At 40.3% G+C, this 18,374-nt stretch overlaps 1 protein-coding gene across 3 annotated transcripts in view; it reads right to left on the reverse strand.

The window, feature by feature from the left end:
* The window catches only part of LOC129730704 (dihydropyrimidinase), a 53,034-nt gene extending 37,354 nt beyond the window's left edge, over positions 1-15,680 (reverse strand). For 2 of the 3 annotated variants that reach the window (XM_055690249.1, XM_055690246.1), the window contains exon 1: positions 15,541-15,680. The gene's annotated coding sequence lies outside the window, so the exon portion shown is untranslated. Of the gene's footprint in view, positions 1-15,474; positions 15,494-15,540 lie in introns of those variants that run through there. The other variant, XM_055690248.1, reaches the window with a different exon arrangement.
* Between the last annotated feature and the right edge of the window lie 2,694 nt (positions 15,681-18,374).

The raw sequence follows: 18,374 nt of genomic DNA on the forward strand, positions 1-18,374 counted from the left end.
ACACGGAAGAAGAAGCTGTTCTTCGTGGAGGGCAGTTTGTGTGAGCGTCTGTTCCCCATGTCAGAGGTATTACCAAAGCGGCAACACACCAACGAGCTCGGCACCGGCTTTATAGTGCTGTGTTTTCCTTTCTTCACAAAGACATCCACAAACCACTCGGAGATCTCCTGCTCAACGTACAGAAAACCAAATTAGCCATGCTTTACGGCCTGTTAATCTCAGACATAACCAACGTGCGCACTAAACTGTGAAGTATCATGCACGACACCGCGGTATCCAATCCGATACCGTCCCGATTTTTTGTAGTGGAACTAGACTACTGCGTCCATTAATTAGAACTATTGTAGTATATCCCCATTACTGTACGTACCACGAGAAAACCAGACACCCACTATTGATCGAGTGAATGGCCGGTTGCCTCGGCACGCTCCCAATCAGGTAGAATGTGCTTTATAAAGCCAACTACTTTACCAGGATTAGCAGACCAAATCTCAGCTCTTGGTTGCAAGCAGCTCTTGCTAAGAAATTTGATTCTGCTCATGTATAATGCACCGCAGCTGCATAGCAGATGTTCCGAGGTTTCGCTTTCCATATTACAGAAGCGACAAGTGTCATCCTGAACTCGTCCAATGTTTTTGAAATGATACTTACTCGGGCAGTGCCCAGTTATTAGTCCTGTGTAAGTACACCCGATCACACGATTATAACAAACGGGTGACACAAATATATCTGAACTTGATAGAAGTAACAAACCATGTAATATTCTTGATATGCCAGAATAATAAAAAGTACAGAATTATATCAAAATCTGTTATCATACACTTGAATGTTCAAAAGTGTGTTCTTTTAAAGAATATTTATAACAAAATTTGTTATTCAATTAACAAAACATTGTATATTCTAACTAATTCTGATCTTTTCCTGCCAAAAACCTTACAAAACTTGCTATAATTTGTAATAATCAGTAAGTAATATTGATAGGAATTTTGATATTTTACCTATTAACGAGACCAAGCTTAGAACACAAGTTGATACAAAAAGTTCTTAACAAAATATCAAGATTTGTTATAATCCTGATATGTTTGACTGATCGGGCAAAGAGCCCACTTGTTGAGCTCTAGGAGCTTTTTAGTAATTTTCCCGTTTGGCGTTATTACCCTTTTCGACTGGTGACACCCTCTGACAGCCCTCCAATTTACTGTCACCCGTTGTTCTTCCCAGTATTTAAGTTCATTTTTATAGTGCAATTTGAGATACCGCAAAAGGGTTCCGGACCAACAAATTGCGAGTTGGAGCCCTGTTTGGCCAGTACGTCTGCTTTTTCATTGCCGTCTATGCCGCAATGCCCGGGAACCCAGTACAAATTGACAGAGTTCATACGACACAGCCTCCGCAGTGAGAGAACGCACTCCCACACTATTTTTGACGTACACCTGTGAACACAAAGAGCCTTTAGTGCCGCTTGCTGGGGGGGGGGGGGGTCTTATGCAAGCTCTTCAAAATTTTAGAAGTAAAAAAATGGTACACTAAGGTAACTTTACACGCGGTTGTTTTAACGCGGGTTTTTTTTCGCGGCTTTTTTTTTACGTGGATTCCGGAATTTACGCGGTTTAGTCATGCAGATTTCGAAATTTAGGCATTTTTTCACGCGGATTCCGGAATTTACGCGTTTTTTAAGCGGCACGTATCCCCCGCGTAGAAAGCGACTTCAGAGTGTTTTGAAAAAAAGAAATAAATACTAGTCTTTAGTGATAGTTACATCAAGGCAACCAGTGAAAAGTTGTCCTTGACATTAGAGTGGAACATCATCGAGTTTGTCTTCGACGAAGAAAACGAAGTTACGTTCGGACGTTGTTGTTTAACCACTACCAGGACCTCTCCGAGAACGATGCAGGTCAGCTGAATGATGCGGCGAAGGTACGTTTACTTCTCCGGAAGCTGGACATTCATTCGCACAGCCGCTATCTCAACTACATCCTGCCAAAGTTTCCCTAGGACGTGAAGATTGAAGACACAGTCAAGATTCTCAATAAAATCTTCGGGCATCAAACGTCAAACGTTCCGGAAGCGGTTCATGTGTCTTTTCATGATTGTTGTTGACCATCTGCCGACGAACACTCAGCAAGCAGAGAGCACTCAACCGCTGTTCAAATATTGTTGACCTCAGCCAGGTTTTCACCCGACGTAATGTGCTAAACGAGCGTTCAATCGTGCATGTTTCTATGGTAGAGCAAGAGCAATTTTAACTGCTTTCTCAGCCACAGGGAAGAAAGAACGGGCTTTAGCTAGCAGGTCTATAAGATCCAATTCTTCCAAGTTCTTACGGTCTGCTCTCATACTGCTGCAATGTTAATACAAAACTTCCACCTCTCCAACAAAATTGTCAACTTCATAATAAATTACGAAATTTTCGGTTTTGCGCGAGCAAGGACAACGCTTAGACAGGTACACTGTCTTCATCGAACCGTGTTTCCAGTGAGGTTGCAAGAGAATCAAGGTAAGGAATTGTCACAGCTCGGTTCCAATACTCCAAGCTAGTTGATGCAGGCGGATTTGCCCGGTACTTTTGCCGCTGCAATATCCTTAGTGGATCAACTGAAAAACCTGTGCAATTCCACACAACATACCGCAAGCATTTCAATTAATTATTTTTGATCTTAATGATACTTTACACAGATGTTTCTATGGGCTAAAGATGTCGTTTTGTGCTATTAGAGTTATTGAAAACAAAATTCTGCACCAATGTCAACATTTAGGAGGGGGGCAAGCCCCCCCCCTGCTCCCCTCTGGCTACGCCTATGGCCGCTTGACTATCAGAGAAAATGCAAATATTGTTTGTAGTTTCTCTTCAGACAAACGTTGACACATTCGATTATAGCGTAAATCTTCGCTTGGAATACAGTAAGCCAGTTGCCCATTGCCTCTTAGTTGAGAGATGGTGAAGGAGAAGAACCGGACCTGGGTGATTTACCAGGGCAAATCAATGAGGGAGAACAAAGCAGTACAAGTACAAACGGGTACGCAATGACATGACCACGATTCTAAGACGAAAGAAGCGGAAATTCTATCAAAGTTAACCAGTCTCGCAGAGGCTATGTACTGTAAGCCTAAATGTACTCTCGATGTACATAAAGTTCGTCGTGAGATCCGGAAGCCAAAAAAACAACAAAACCGCTGACAAGGACTGACTTCCCTTCGAGCTCTATAGCCATGCTATCTATGCCGACTGCAAAATATTCGTGGGCAAGTACCAAGCGGGTTTTACGAGAGCTCGCGCTTCTACGTACCAGATCTTTTTAATCTTAGATTAATATCTTACAGAAAAGTCGTGAATATAACGTGCCCGCACAACACACGTTCAATGATTTCACGACAACCTATAATACAGTCGATCGAGAATAGCTTTGGCAGATCACGCACGACGACTGATTCCAGGATAAACTGACACGATTGATCAAGGCCATCATGGCGTGCTTCTGGGATATTCGAAAGTCTCTTTGAATCGCTCGGAGGCTTAAGAGTGATTTACTTTTCTGTTTGCTGTTCAACATCGCCCTAGAGCAGTGGTTCCCGACCTTTTTGGCTCCGCGGCCCCTTTTGCCGAACACTAAGAGCTGCGCGGCCCCCTTTGCGAAACACAAAGAGCATCGCGGACCCCCAAAAGAATTTCGGATACAAGTTTTGCTATTCAAGGCTGCGGTTTTCAGTCTCATATTGTCCTGCAAGTCAAATTTTTTCCACGTCTTTATCCTGATACGTAGAAGAGCTCAAAATCCGCTCTCACATAGATACCTGGAGAGAAAATTTAGTTGCCTAACAAATTTTCCAAGAGCTTCGCGGCCCCCTTGCCGGCCGCGGACCCCCGGTTGGGAACCACTGCCCTAGAGGGTGTAATGTAGCGGGTGGGCATCGCCACGAGAGGCACGATTTTTAGAGTGTCAGTTTCTGTGCTTCACTGATTTTTTTTATTTTCGCTTTTTTTTCGTCGGTCTAGTTCCGTCATTGTTAATGTGCCTATCACCGAAGCCCAGAGAGACGACTCCACCCTGGACCCTAACTTGTGACCTGACCGGCGCCAACGGCTTTTCTTCTCTAGTGATTCCAGAGATTTTTCGCCTCAGAAAATCTCTCGGTGTCGGCTAGGATTAAATCAAGACCAGCTGGGTTGGTTGTGATTACGCTGCTCCACGACCATCATCACCTATGTCGTTGGAGCTCTAAACCAGGCCATCAGCGTGGTTGGCGGTGGTATTACCAACTACACTGGGCTCCCTGCCGTTTTGGGCCTCACGGATAACTTTGATATCGTAACATGTAACTTTGCGAGGATGGCGAACACCTACGACCGACTGAAAGCCAACAACCAGATGAATCGAACTGCGGATAAATACGTTGAAAACGAAATACACGCGAGCGAGGAGTTCTAAACAGAACAACATCAGCCTCTGTAAGCGGCACTGAACTTAAGGTGGTTGACGAGTTCGTGTATTTGGGGTCACTGATGACCGCCGACTGTAACACCAACAAAGAAATCCAGAGACGCATCCAGGTTGGAAATCGTGCTCACGCTATACAGAACCCTGATAAGACCGATAGTCCTCTACGATGTCTACGCTTCTCACGGAGGACTTGAACGCCCTTGAAGTTTTCGAACGGAAGGTGCTGCGGACTATCTATGGTGAAATGCAGATGGAAGATGAAGAAAGGCGAAGGCGCATCAATCATGAGTTGTACGCAATGTTTGCACAGAACCATATTGCACACTTGGTGAAAGTCAATAGACTGCGGTGGGCCGGTCACGTCGTGGGGATGTCGGATGACAAGCCTGTGAAATCGCTCCTTTTCAGCAATACTATCAGCATCAGAAAAAGAGGGGCACAGTGTGCAAGATGGCTCGACCAGATCGAACGAGACTTGTGGGTGATGAGACACCTGGGAAACAGGCGCAGCACAGCCCAAAGTTTAGCAACATGGCGAGAACTCCTTAACACAGCACGAGCCATCACACTTGTCGTCTGATTGGTATGATAAGTAGGAACTACGAATCATCACGGTACTCCTCACTGGACACTGTTGTACTCTTCATCGTTTAAAGATTATCGGTAGAGTCCCAAAAACACTGAATCAGAAAGTCGGAGAGGCGCTTCTGCCCAATGTCCTTCAGATATACAACAAATATTCACCAGTTGTACCAAGTGAACTAATGTTTGGGTCCTCGTGGCACCAAGGGCAGTTCAGTGACACTCAGAAAACCCTATGCTTGATGGATATGTGGTGAGCAGTGTTATGAAAATGACTGCAAGACAATGACAGCAAATTTTCAACTGATCCGGCTCTCATTGTATTGCAAAGCTCTCTCTGCTCCCCACACGTTCGGCAAACAGTCCGACAGCAACTGACGACAGCAAACATGCAACTCCATACGGGCTGTTATTTTTCACTTCTATATGTCTGTTGGTATTTCCAAGCTGTCGCAAATGACAGCCTATAATCTTCCAACATCCTTCAACACGAATCCGAGCGGGATGACAGCCGCAGCCGATCAGCAGGCTGTCAACAGTACCGGGACATCCTCAAAATGAGCAAACTAGGCTGTCATGTTCGAACGAACAAAATATATGTGCAATAATGAGCTGTCGTACGCAACACAAGACAGTTTGTTTGCCTTGTGTAAGCTGTAGCTGTATGTGAGCTCTCATGAATAGCTCGTGCATGAAGATGTTAGAGTGAAAAGAGAGGAAAGTCGTCAGTATAGTGTCGCTCTCCAGTCATTTTCCTGAGCTTGGTGGTGAGGACTTCCGTTCGAGATATGTTCTGGTTTGGGTAGAGAGCTGCGGCCTCAATAGTAAAAGTAAGCAAACATTTTTGTTTATATGGTAGTTTCATAGTTGCTACGTAGCTTGGTTTGTCCCTCCACTCTCCCACTCGTAATATTTCAACAGAAAACTGCAACCCCTCTCCCTTCAAATGCTACGTCATCAATGAATGATCCCTAATGCTGCACTTTAAGCTGGCCAACATACAGTGATGGCGAAAATAATAAAAACATTTGCAGTGTTGGATAACTTTCCATATTTGCGCAAAACAAAGGACAAGCCATAAAGTATTGAAAGTATGTTTTGTAACGTAAAAGGTCACTTTGCTAACAATTGGAATGTTTTGTAGGTAGGGTGTGCACAGTGGTTCGCCCATAGGCCAAAAAAAGAAAAAAAGTTTTTTTTTGTTTTCTGGTTATTATTGATTTAATGGATCGGTTATAAACCTGGGAATGCAGAAAAGGTATTTTTGTTGGCCTATTTTATGAACAGTTCACTTTTGAGTACGAGATAAGGGAAGGTATTTGACACTTGCAAAATCAACTTAACCCTTAAATGCGCACGACGTTAAAAAATCATCTAAAAACATAAAATCTTTGTTTAACAGGTTAACTGCTCTAAAAATAACCAATATGCATAAAAATTTGAAGAGGTTGTTTATAAGACACAACTGCAGAGTTAACGTAGAATACGCCAGCCTGTCTTATGTCAATGCATGTCTTGGAATAGGTTCGGGAATACACTCAATAGGATTAATTAATTTAATGGTCTCTCTGCTCCAGATAACGTTTACCTTTATAGCCGATATCGGTGACGACAATGAACAACAGCAGAAGCTATGTGCAGCTATACGGTTTCACTTGCTGCCGTATCCAAAACAAGAATGAAATTGAATTGTTTTGAGGCTGTTTTTTGTATCAAGTTGCACAAAGATATCTAAATTTAGGCAGTAGCTACGAAGGGGCTATACTGCCCTTCCAAGCATAGTTGTCCCAGCGTGCATAAGATTTGTGTAGAACATGGGATTACTATGATTGGAACGGCAGTATAGACGAGGGCAAATAGTGCATTCCCTATCTGTAGTATAACAGATCAAATAACAATTTTGTGCATTTTTGATAGCGTATATAATTTTACAATTGATTGCTGCAAATAGTAAGACATGAGCGAAAAATTATGTGATTTAGACTCACTAGCTCAAAAATTCTTCAGATAAACTTTGAGGCCTAGCTGAAGTCAAAAAAGGTTAATTGTGTTTGTCAATGCCATTTATTGACAACAGAATATTTTTTCAACATTGCAATTTTTTATTCATTTCTGAATGATTTACAGTAATTCTGAATGATTTACAGTAATTAAATTCAACATAAGGTTATATATTTGCAATTATATATGAAAATTTTAATCGCTACTCTACTAGCCATATACGCTATATAGCAAGCCACACACACTATAAACATGCACACACGCGCTACAGACATGCATACACGCTATAAACATACACACACGCTATACAGCTAGCCACGCACGCTAGCCGCACGTTATATAGCAAGCCACGTACACTAGCCACACACACTATATAGCAAGCCACACACGTCACATGGTAAGCCACGCACGCTAAATACCAAGCCACGCACGCTAGCCATACGCTATATAACAAGCCACATACGCTATATAGCAAGCCACACACGCTATATAGCAAGCCACGCGGTTGTATTCACCCAACGATATCTGAATTGGATTACCACTGGTGGGGTCCAACTCAGTTCGAAGGGAAGCCAAACTATAAGAGGTAGGAGCTGCAGCTAACCACTACTACCACCGCTGTTGCCCGCTGCTGATCTACGCTGCCGTCACCTACTGACATTGTTGTTTATGTCTGTTGCTGCTGCCTGCTGGTAGTAAACTGATTTGCTTGTAGCGAAACAGTCTCTTATATAGCCTAAAGAGTGCATTTCCGGCTAACTAGGTACTCTTTTCTGTCGTCCTTTTTAGGGAAAGGCAGCAAGCGACCAATCAAAAGTCGACATTTGTGTTTCGACAACGTTCAACAATTTTCAATAGTACAATAGTTGGATTAATCGGATTATAGTTTTCTGCATTTGGACGGGTGCTTAAATGATTTTTCTATCGATTGCTGCAAAAATGACAGAAATCGGTTCGAAACTGACTGAGTTTAAAATGTTTGAAATTGGACAATTTTCGTGACGCTCTCGATGTTTTCGGTTTTGAAATTGGATCCCTGTATTGAAGTTGGGTCCCTGTATATGTTTCCGTAAGACGTATTCTACGTCAAAAAATTGAAAGATTTACTTTTTAATGTGCAAATATTACCATGTTGTTTTCAAACAACACTGTGACTTTATCGCAGAATAAAGTCGAAACAATTACTTTTGTTAACAGTAACTTCAAAATTGACCTTTTGTTAGTATAATTACTGATAATTCAGACATTCCACTAACCACTAACCTTATTTTAAAATTTATTTACAAAGACAGTCAGCACCAGTCGGGAATCTCGCCATGTTTTTTTTCGTTTACGAGATTTTGACAGCAAAAATAAAAACGAAACATTCAAATACAGTACTTCCAGCTGTTGAGTTTTCTTCGTTAGAGTCAAGAGAGCTGGTCTAATGAATTATATTTCTTAAAAATACTAAAATACGTATGTTTTAAAACGTTTTTAGTAGTGTTGTTTTAAAGCAACATTGCGCATTCAAGGGTTAAACAGACGTGTTTTTTTACATTGTGTACATATCCGCTGTAGAACAAATTCAGTTGCTTCATCTGTTTATTTTCATCATGAGCCTTCAGAAAACAGGTTTGTTTTGCTATTGCGGTTTTGTTTGGATAGGTATGTGCTAAACTGTAATCACAATAAGTCGTAAGAGAGAACGTAGTAATAAAGTCAGAGAGCACCACTCTTATTTAATTTCATGTAAACTTTTAATTGTGTTCCGCGCGAGATACTATCACCAAATAACAACCAAACGAAAGATTCAGGACCTAAAAAAGATTTGTTGAAGGTTCCAGCTGCATATATTTGCATCTTAGTCGACGACAAGCGGCTAAAGATGGTTACTTTTTCGTTTGAGTTTCATACTTTTTACATAGTTTCTTGGAAAGGTGGTGGTATATTCAGCTCAAACTTACGAATTTGTTTTTAAACATTTATCTTCACTCGAATTATGGTATTTGGTGTTGAAATACGGGAGGTTCCTGAGAAAATATCAAATTTGTTTGAAGTTATTCCAGGAAAATAACGTAAAAGAAAAAAAATCAAACTTTGATCGCTTTGAAGGTTCACTTAACGAAACCAAATTGTGCTTAAATTTTGCATAAGGACCTTTTTCGAAAAGGCAAAACTTTTGAAAGCTGCTGTATTTTGAAATTCAATGGTCAAACTTTTCTCTATATTCGATTGGCACCCTATTATGCATGCATAACAAAGGCATAACAATACCAGAAAATTGAAACAAGCTGGATGATGGCAGTCCCAGAAAAGTTTGCTATAGTCGAAAAACACCTAATTCTATCGATTTCAGTAGTTTCCAAGAGCAATACTATACAAAAATGGTTTATGACCGCCCTTGACAAACAATGCGAACCACTGTGGTGTGGGACTACTCCGGCAGGGGTTTTCTTCGGCATATATTTCTCATTAGAATGAAGCAAAAATTAAGACGAAGAAAACCCCTGACCAACTAGCCCCTCACCCCATATATATTTTCAAAGTGTATTTATTGTTTTAGCCACCTTAAAAACACTAACTCACGCAAAAAACTTTCGTAATCCCCGACACACAAAAGTTCCAGTTATTTCTCCGTTTCTCTTTTTAAAAGAGTGTCTTCAGATCGTAATGACGTAACATAACATCATACAACAACTAAAATAAGTGCGCAAATATGGAAAATTATCCAACACTGCAAATTTATTTATTATTTTCGCCAGCACTGTACTTTAAAAAATCACCCCCTCTACTGCGTTGTGGGTGGTAACAGTAGAATGGGCTGTCTAAGATGCAGTTCAAAGATGTTTCCGTTAAATTCTCTTCCCGGCAGGCGACACAGTTTTTTGAACTGTCTGGACTAAAGCAGTCTGTGCCGTGGAATTTTATTATGTGTTTGAGATAATCTAAATGAAGCCAACAGCACTCGGTTGGAATTGCAGCGATGATACTGTTGACATCCACGACAAAGACAGGAAATGCCGTTTCTTCGTACACAAGCGTGACCAACATTGATCCGATCTTAATTAGGACTGATTTGTACGGACAAATTTAAAGTTAGCAGGAACTAACAAACTCGAACAAAGTTTAAGGTTGTCGATGTTCTTTTTAGCAGAATACCCTTATGTAGCATTTTAAACACCAATGAATCCGTACAACGGAGCGGCTATTGACAGCTATCGAACTATTTCCACTCAAGGCATAGTGTATTTATCCATTACAGCAATTGACCTGTTTGTATTCAATTGCATTTACGTAATGGAACTGTATTGCGACTGGCGTTTATTGCTATCAAGTGATTAGCACCAAATATTGATCAGGGCAGTTAGCACTTGCCGAGTGTCGTCGGTCAGTGCAGTGCAGTGATAACATTTTCGAATACAATACAAATCTAGAGTAGTGGGATCAATGTATGGGAAAAACAGTTTCGACCTAGGTCTCGACAGTTCTGGCAAACTTTGGAACTTTCAAAAGTATTTTTTTTCCAATTTCTGAATGTAACGCAAGTTTCTCTGCCCACGTGAGCATTCGTAAGAAATTATGACACGTTCTATCTTCCCCTTACAACAACCAACATTTTGTATCTTGCTGGAATGAGCAGCATACAAATCAGAAGGAAGCTGTCACATCTGAATTTGAGTAGAAAATTCAAGTACAGGACCATCAACGATTCAAGTCCCCAAACAGAAAACGGGTAAAAAACGGTCTGTGGACTGCAGCGGTTAAAGAACGTATTCAGCCGTTTGTGTCGAATTTTATGTGACACCTTGTATATTGAAGAGTTGACATGAAATTATCAATTTTGTATAACTCTAAGCCAAAAACAATTCGTCATTTTATCCGTAGTTCTTTGACTGTGCATCTCCAATATTTTGTAATTTATTGAGCAGTTCTATGACAAACCAGACCGGAGCCCGGACTGAATGTTTCGATCCCATGTCGATCACCAGTTTGAACATACGTTAATTTATAGCCTTTGCTCTCTTGTTGTGGATACGATTTTTTTCCTTGTTAATTCCCTCAATGATACAGAATTTTTTAAACTATTTAACCCGAAACCCTACCCACAGAATACTAAAAACGATAATTTTCGGTGTCAATGCTTCGGCCAAGTAATGTTGAAGCCGAGTATTGTGTTGACCCCCAAGCCAGCGTTAATTATATTTTCATGTTGCCGATGGCAACTCTCTTTCCCCAACTCTTCGATTCTATTAGGCCATTCCCGCTACAGTGCTACAGGGACCAGCCGTTCTAGGCTGGTTAAGTTCTCATTGGCACTCGAGCTCGCACATATATGTGAGTACATGTTCACTTCAACACCGCAACAGCATGACGGGCCACCACCAACAAACCGGCGCCGTCGTCGACACCGTGGTGGTGAGAATAGAAAAGGAAAAGCTAAAAATACGCTTCCCCTCGAGAGCGATGAGAAAAGAATTTAAAATGAGCATCGCATTAAAAACGGTGAACACACTTCCGTCCGAGCGATGATCCGCGCGCGGGGTCTCGACCGGCTCGATTGTCACAGAGACGTGGGAGACGACTCGACTCGAACGGGAAAAACAACAACAAACTTCTCTCTCTCTCTTTCGAGCACACAGCCGCAAACAACGGAGATGTAGTTTTGGACGGGGGAAAATCTCGAGAAACTTCAGTGCAGGAGATGAATTTTCCATATAGTGCCACCATTATGTCGTGCAGCGGTACCTTATTCATATGGGTAACATGAAATTCACCCTATCTAGCTTTTCATCCAGACTTCCAGTATACGTACTTCATCTAGCATTGGGCGATACGACGGAGAGTATCGATACTTCAGTATCGATAGCCGAAGAACCAAAAGTATCGAGATACTCAAAATATCGGTCAAAAAGTATCGATACCAGAAGTATCGATACAATAGCTGAGATCATTTTTTGAATTTTTGATATTATTGTTCCAGTTGAAAATCGAAATATCGACTCGCGACCTTCGATTTTTTTACCTTATGCACAATGCGCATAGTGTCGTATCTAGTGCGCTGTATTGCGCGTCAGATGCGCTATACAGCGCACTAGATGCGACATTTTGCGCATTGTGTATAAGGTTAAAAAATCGAAAGTCGCGAGTCATTATTTCGGTTTTCAACTGAAACAATAATACATTTACTGAAAACCAGTAATCGATTCAGTGATTCGCGAAAATACAGCAAAACTATTTGCTGAACAGAAAACAGTAAATGAATGTTTGCTGGAATCCAGCAAAAGAATTGATATGGCAAAAAATTTACGTCTGGCTGTCATCAGTAAAACGCGCCAAATCGCTGTGCAGCTGGTACGGGATCATCGCTAAGCTCCTGATAGCGAATATGGGACCATAGCTAAGTCCTTGTTGGGCTAGATGAACTTAAAAGTTGAAATGATAATCATACATCTCTAGTTCAACAGTAATTTGCCTATGATCCGATGGGCGGATGGAATCTGGTGCCTAACGGAAACATGGTTCCCTTGAACTAACTGGTTAACCAGCAAATTGATTTATGCTTTGCTGAATGAACAGCAAATTGTCATAGCTGACAACCAGCAAGTTGTATTTTGTTTTACTGAACATGCAGCAAACGACCTGTCACTTTTATGCAATTGAGCATTACTGAATAATTAGCAAATTTCATTTTGCTGAACAGATTGCTGGAAGCACAGCACACCAAAAATCAGCAAAATTTTGGTGGTTTTCAGCAATGAAAATTTGATGTGCAGACTTTTTGTTGTTTTTCTGGTATCTATCCGCATTCTCTAGAGCAGCATGAATCAAATGACTTCACAAACAAATACATTCAGGTAATGCAGAAATTCTGAGCTTTGGCAAACAAATGAATTAAACAACTTATATCTTCAAGATTTGTATTCACTGGCCCAATGGGCTGTGAAGCTCCCGTCTTAGTTGTATAAATTATTGACACACTTCCATGATAATTGATGAGGAAGTTGATGACATAAAAAAGTTAGATATGTCAGCGAAAATAAGATAGTGAAGTCTACCGCTGAATTTTTCTAACTAAATAATATTGCAATTTTATTTTTCACTTGTACTCTAACTTGTGTCGACGGAAAGCATGAGTTAGTTTCCGCTTGCCAATATTCGATCTGAACAGTGTAACCAGAAAACTTATAATTGTTTTTGAAATACAGTCAAATTTCGCTCGTTGGGCTATGTTTAGTTGGGCTACGTTTAAATTGGGCTCCCGCTCGTTGGGTTATAGCCCAACTAAATCGAAGCCAAACATCATTTCTGATAACGTTGAATTTCGTTTGAGGGGTTTGTGGATGCATTTTAACGCAGAAAGTAGAATTAATTCAAATAAAAACAAATGAAGCTGAGTATAAATGTAAACAAACAATATTTTAATCAATTGTCAGAGAAACAATATAAGTTTTGTGGCTTAATAATGCAACGTAGAGCTATGCCTATTTTTGAAAGTATTTGAGAACACGTTATTATTGAGCACTCCTTTTTGGCTTTAAATGTGTGGCTTAAGTAAAACAAATTTCGAATTTGGCCCTATGCTGCACTCAAAATATATTTCACGTTATAATTACCGGAAAAGTTATGTGAATATTTTCCACTGTCATTTTCATGTAGATTTCACGTGATTTTCACTTGAGTTCATCATAAACTGCTAAGATGATTTATCCTGTGAATCTTATTCAGTAGACATATGCATTTCTTGTGAGTTTCACGTAGAATTTAACTACCGGTAAAGTGAAAAGCATTTGATTGTCTGATAGGTTCTACCTTTTTTACAACGTATAATTTTCAATTGTGGTTTCCCAAATTCATGAGACACTAGGAATAGTTTTCAGAAATTATCCAAATATGTTGCTTGATAAGTCGCACGGGCATGCGAAATCGCCAAATCGTAAATGAATTAAACGACATAGAAAATGACAAAATGATATTGCGACATTCGATGGCGATAATCACTGTTAGCTGCAACTGTTTATGTCAAGGAAATTCCTTGTAATTTGAACTGAATCTGTGTGAAATCTCGATGGCGGATTCTTATGGTTTTTCTAAAGCTCACTTATTGGGAAGTCATCGAGGAATTCCTCTCATGTTCAAAGACTGAATCAGACAACAGCTTCGCCATTTTGATTTCTGTGTATTTTCGCACGGAGAGTTCACGCGATACTTCATTCTGTTTGACGTTGCCAAGTTGACGTAGATGCTACGTGATAAAACATAGTATGCATGTGATTTTCACGTAGATGTTATGTTTGTCACATAAATCATGCAAAATGACAGAAAATGAATAAGTACAGGAAATTTCACGTAAAAATAATGTGAAGAATATTTTTAGTGTGCGCTTGGCTCAGATTTTGACAGTTCGTTTGGCTCACAACATTCTCTCTATCTATTTCTCCATCTAAGTTTTGCTAGTGCAAATAGACTTGTGCGATATTTATACTGACACTGGCAGCTCTTCAGTGGTTCCAGCTCGTATCAACTAGCTGGCATCTCTATCCGATTTGCTTTGCTTTATCGCAGCTAACATCGCAGCGGTTCTACGATGTGTGGGCTCACTGACACTGACAGACAGCATAACATAGCGTATGAAAAGTGGCGGTGATCTCGTGTACACATTGAGGGCTAACATAGCCCTTGTAACATAGCGCGATGTCAGCTAGCTGGTCCGTATGCATAAAAGAATATCGATACAAATATCGCGGTTTTCAGTATCGATACGATCGAGTATCAAGCGCTTGTGTATCGATCCAAAAAATCGAAATATCGTCTCAAAAGTATCGATATTTGCGATACCGATACAATATCGCCCATTGCTAACTTCATCATTCGAATGACGTTGATCGGTGCGATTAGAGCATTGAAGATTATCAAAAATAAACAGTTCCATCGAGGCACATTCATATTCATTGGGTTAGCTGTTAGTTTTCATTCCACTCTTACTCGATACAATACGGGGTGAAACCTCTTGGATGTATTTTAGCCCGAGGCGAAATAGGTGCCAACTATTCTATGATAATACGCGAGTATGCTGCTGCGCAAGAAGGAGTCATGGGAGCGTAACCATTTTTTTATCATCGATTTCCATGCGGTTTATTCAGTAGTAGCATAACTCCGAATAATTGAACGTCGATGAACGTTTTGAAAACTAGGGGAGCTTCCGAGCGAAACATTGTGGCATTGAATTCTGTGCGGAACGCCGCTAATAAAATAATTGGCAAGAACTGGCTGGCATCGCTTAGGGTGGGGGCAGAGTTCTTTTCTCTTTTGGCTGGAGTCCGTTTCTTCGCTCCACACGGTATCCGCAGGCAAACGATTTGCAGTCTATTGGAACCACATGTTTCAAGCCTTTTTGGATTGGAGGTTTTTTTTTCACGAAACTTTTCCATATTCATCCTGCGAATTTCCTACATTATCGATTTCACACCACCTTTTTTTTTTATAAACACGCACTGACGGCACAATCGATTGAACAAAACACCTTTTTTGCAATTACCTAGATTGGCTAATTCGCACTGCGAATAATTCACTGCACGGAAATTTTTTCCCCACTTGGTTAAAAAAGAAAGAAAAGGCTATATTTTCCTCAGCGAAAGCAACTAGCGAGCTTATCAAACACACTTCCACTCGCGCCGCCGGAAAACAACGAACTGACCGAAAGCGCCTGCGATGAAAGTGGGATGAATTTTCGTTGCACCTCTCATGCGATTAGCGAACCTATACATTAGAGAAATGACAAGACACTCACCGTTAAGGCAACTGTCAACATCAAAACGGATAACGGCAATGCAAAATGATACAACTCGCCCGTTTTGATGTTGACAGTTGCCTTAACGGTGAGTGTCTTGTCATTTCTCTAATGTATAGGTTCGCTACATGCGATGGATGGAACGTGCGATGAACGATGAACGTCCGATGGTGATGGCGACGTTCATTTGGCCTGATGCGCCATTCGGTGGGTGGGTGAAGGTGGCTGCCACGCACGGTTGGGGAGCGTCCATAGATAGTGAATCGAATCGAAGTTACCTTTCGAATTTTTTTTTCACTTCAAAGTTGAAATAAATAGCTTAATAGATTTATTATTTTAAAGATTTCAATATTAGAATTCTGTTTGTTCTTTGTAACTCAAAGAAAAAAATATAACTTGTTTTATCATAAAAAAGAAATATTTACGAAAGTAAGTTCACCTTAAAGTGTCTTCAACTTTATCTTACGAGAGAGGATGCAAATGATTACTAAAGGTGCAACAAAAGATCAATCCTGTATTTTCTTCTTTTTGTTGTCTCATTGCTGAAGAGTTATTTCATTTAGAAGCGTTTTGTTCCGGTTAATTACGTTTTAAAAAAGATAGCTTTGTCTAGTCTAGTCTACACTAACAAGCCAGTACTTGAAAGGATCCTGGAAAATGATATCCACCATTTAAAAAAACAAAATGATTTCCATACATTTTTATTGTCAGCGGCCAGGCCTACTGTGTAGCGCAATATAATACAATATATTCTAAGAACGGGGACAATCCGTACCAACTAGCGAACCTATACATTAGAGAAATGACAAGACAGTCACCGTTAAGGCAACTGTCAACATCAAAACGGATAACGGCAATGCAAAATGATACAACTCGCCCGTTTTGATGTTGACAGTTGCCTTAACGGTGAGTGTCTTGTCATTTCTCTAATGTAAAGGTTCGCTAACTCTACCGGTGCTTTGGTGTGAGTGTGTGGCAAACGAGACATGCAACAGGAACTGGCAGACGGTGTTTCCTGTTTTGGTGTGCAATGACGTTTTAATTTGGCTGCGTATTGGAAAGGGGTTTCAATAAAATAAGTCCATCAATTTTAATAAAATGTTCCAAATGAATTTTTGAATAATTATGCCACCAACGAAAAGAATTATTGTTAGATTGTACCTATAAGAGCACCAAAGAATAACAGTCAAAGAATATTAGGCAGTTTATTGTTTATTCTCACTTGTCAACTTCCACATGGCTTCTCTCTATAGAGTGAAACACTATGGTCTGACCCTTTGATGATCCCATCAACCAGAGCCCAATAACTTGCCATGTTATACTTCGTTTTAGATGTTTTTATCTACAACCCAATTCTCGTTACTTCCCGTTTTAGTCTGGTGTACTGTTCTGCCGACAATGCCATCAGCAAAGCAAATGAATTGACTGGATGTGTTGAATATCGTACCCCGAGTGTTGATGTCCGCTCGATTCATTACACCCTGTAGTGCAATGTTGAATAGCAGATAGGAGAGACAATCACCCTGTCGAAGCCCCCTACGGAATTCAAATGGACCCGACAATCCACCCGAAATCCGCAAACAGCACTGCGTCCCATCCACCGTAGCCTTTATCAGTCTGATCAGCTTCCCCGCAAAGCCGTTTTCGCCCACGACCTTCCATAGCTCTTTTCGGTCGATAGTGTCATACGCGCCCAAGAAACATTTTCTGACTAAATAAACGTTTTTATAACTAATCTTATTCAGCTGACGGCTGAATATAGGTCGAATAATATATTTCTAAGTGTTTAATCAGCTTTTAATCAGTCGGTTTTGAAGAACTAAATCAGCTACTTGTGACATTCGGCTTCCTAAATAGCCGAACAAGGGCTTAATAAAACCTAAATTAATCCACCTAGCGGTCAGACCCAGCCTTTCTTATTCAATTTTTGAAGTAGAATACTTCTCTCAGGAAGTTCGGCTACATAGGGATGTGAAATGAAAATCTAAAACCGAGAAAAGTGAAAAATATGTCCAATTTCAAATGCTAATAAATCGGTTAGTTTTCGATGAATTTCCTTCGTTCTTGCAGCAATAGATTGGAAAATCTTCTAAGATTCTTCCCAAAAGAAGATAATTGTAATTTTATTATTCACACTATTGTACTATTGAAATTAGTCAAGCCTTGTCAAAACGAAAAATTCGACCTCTGATTGGTCGTTATATGATTGCTTCCCAAGCACGGTCGACAGAGTCAGAGCCTGATAAAGTCATTTTCAATTGACAATTATCAGGTTATAGTGACGCTTTGACCCGTCGCTTTCAATTGAAAAGCTTTTGTATAATTTTTCGAGCACTTCGTGAGTCACATGACACACAGTCGAAAGCTCTTGCTGTGATTCTGACAACTGAAGGGCCTTCAATTGATACATACGCTTTGTCAATTGAAAGCGGAGATTATCACTATCACTCTCACATGCCTAATCTCAATTGAAAATGGCAATGAGCACTGACGCAGACAGAATGCTTCCATACAGTATATATATATATATATATATATATATATATATATATATATATATATATATATATATATATATATAT

This window comes from Wyeomyia smithii, chromosome 3 (assembly GCF_029784165.1).
Source record: "Wyeomyia smithii strain HCP4-BCI-WySm-NY-G18 chromosome 3, ASM2978416v1, whole genome shotgun sequence".
In the NCBI taxonomy this organism is placed as follows: Eukaryota; Metazoa; Arthropoda; class Insecta; order Diptera; family Culicidae; genus Wyeomyia; species Wyeomyia smithii.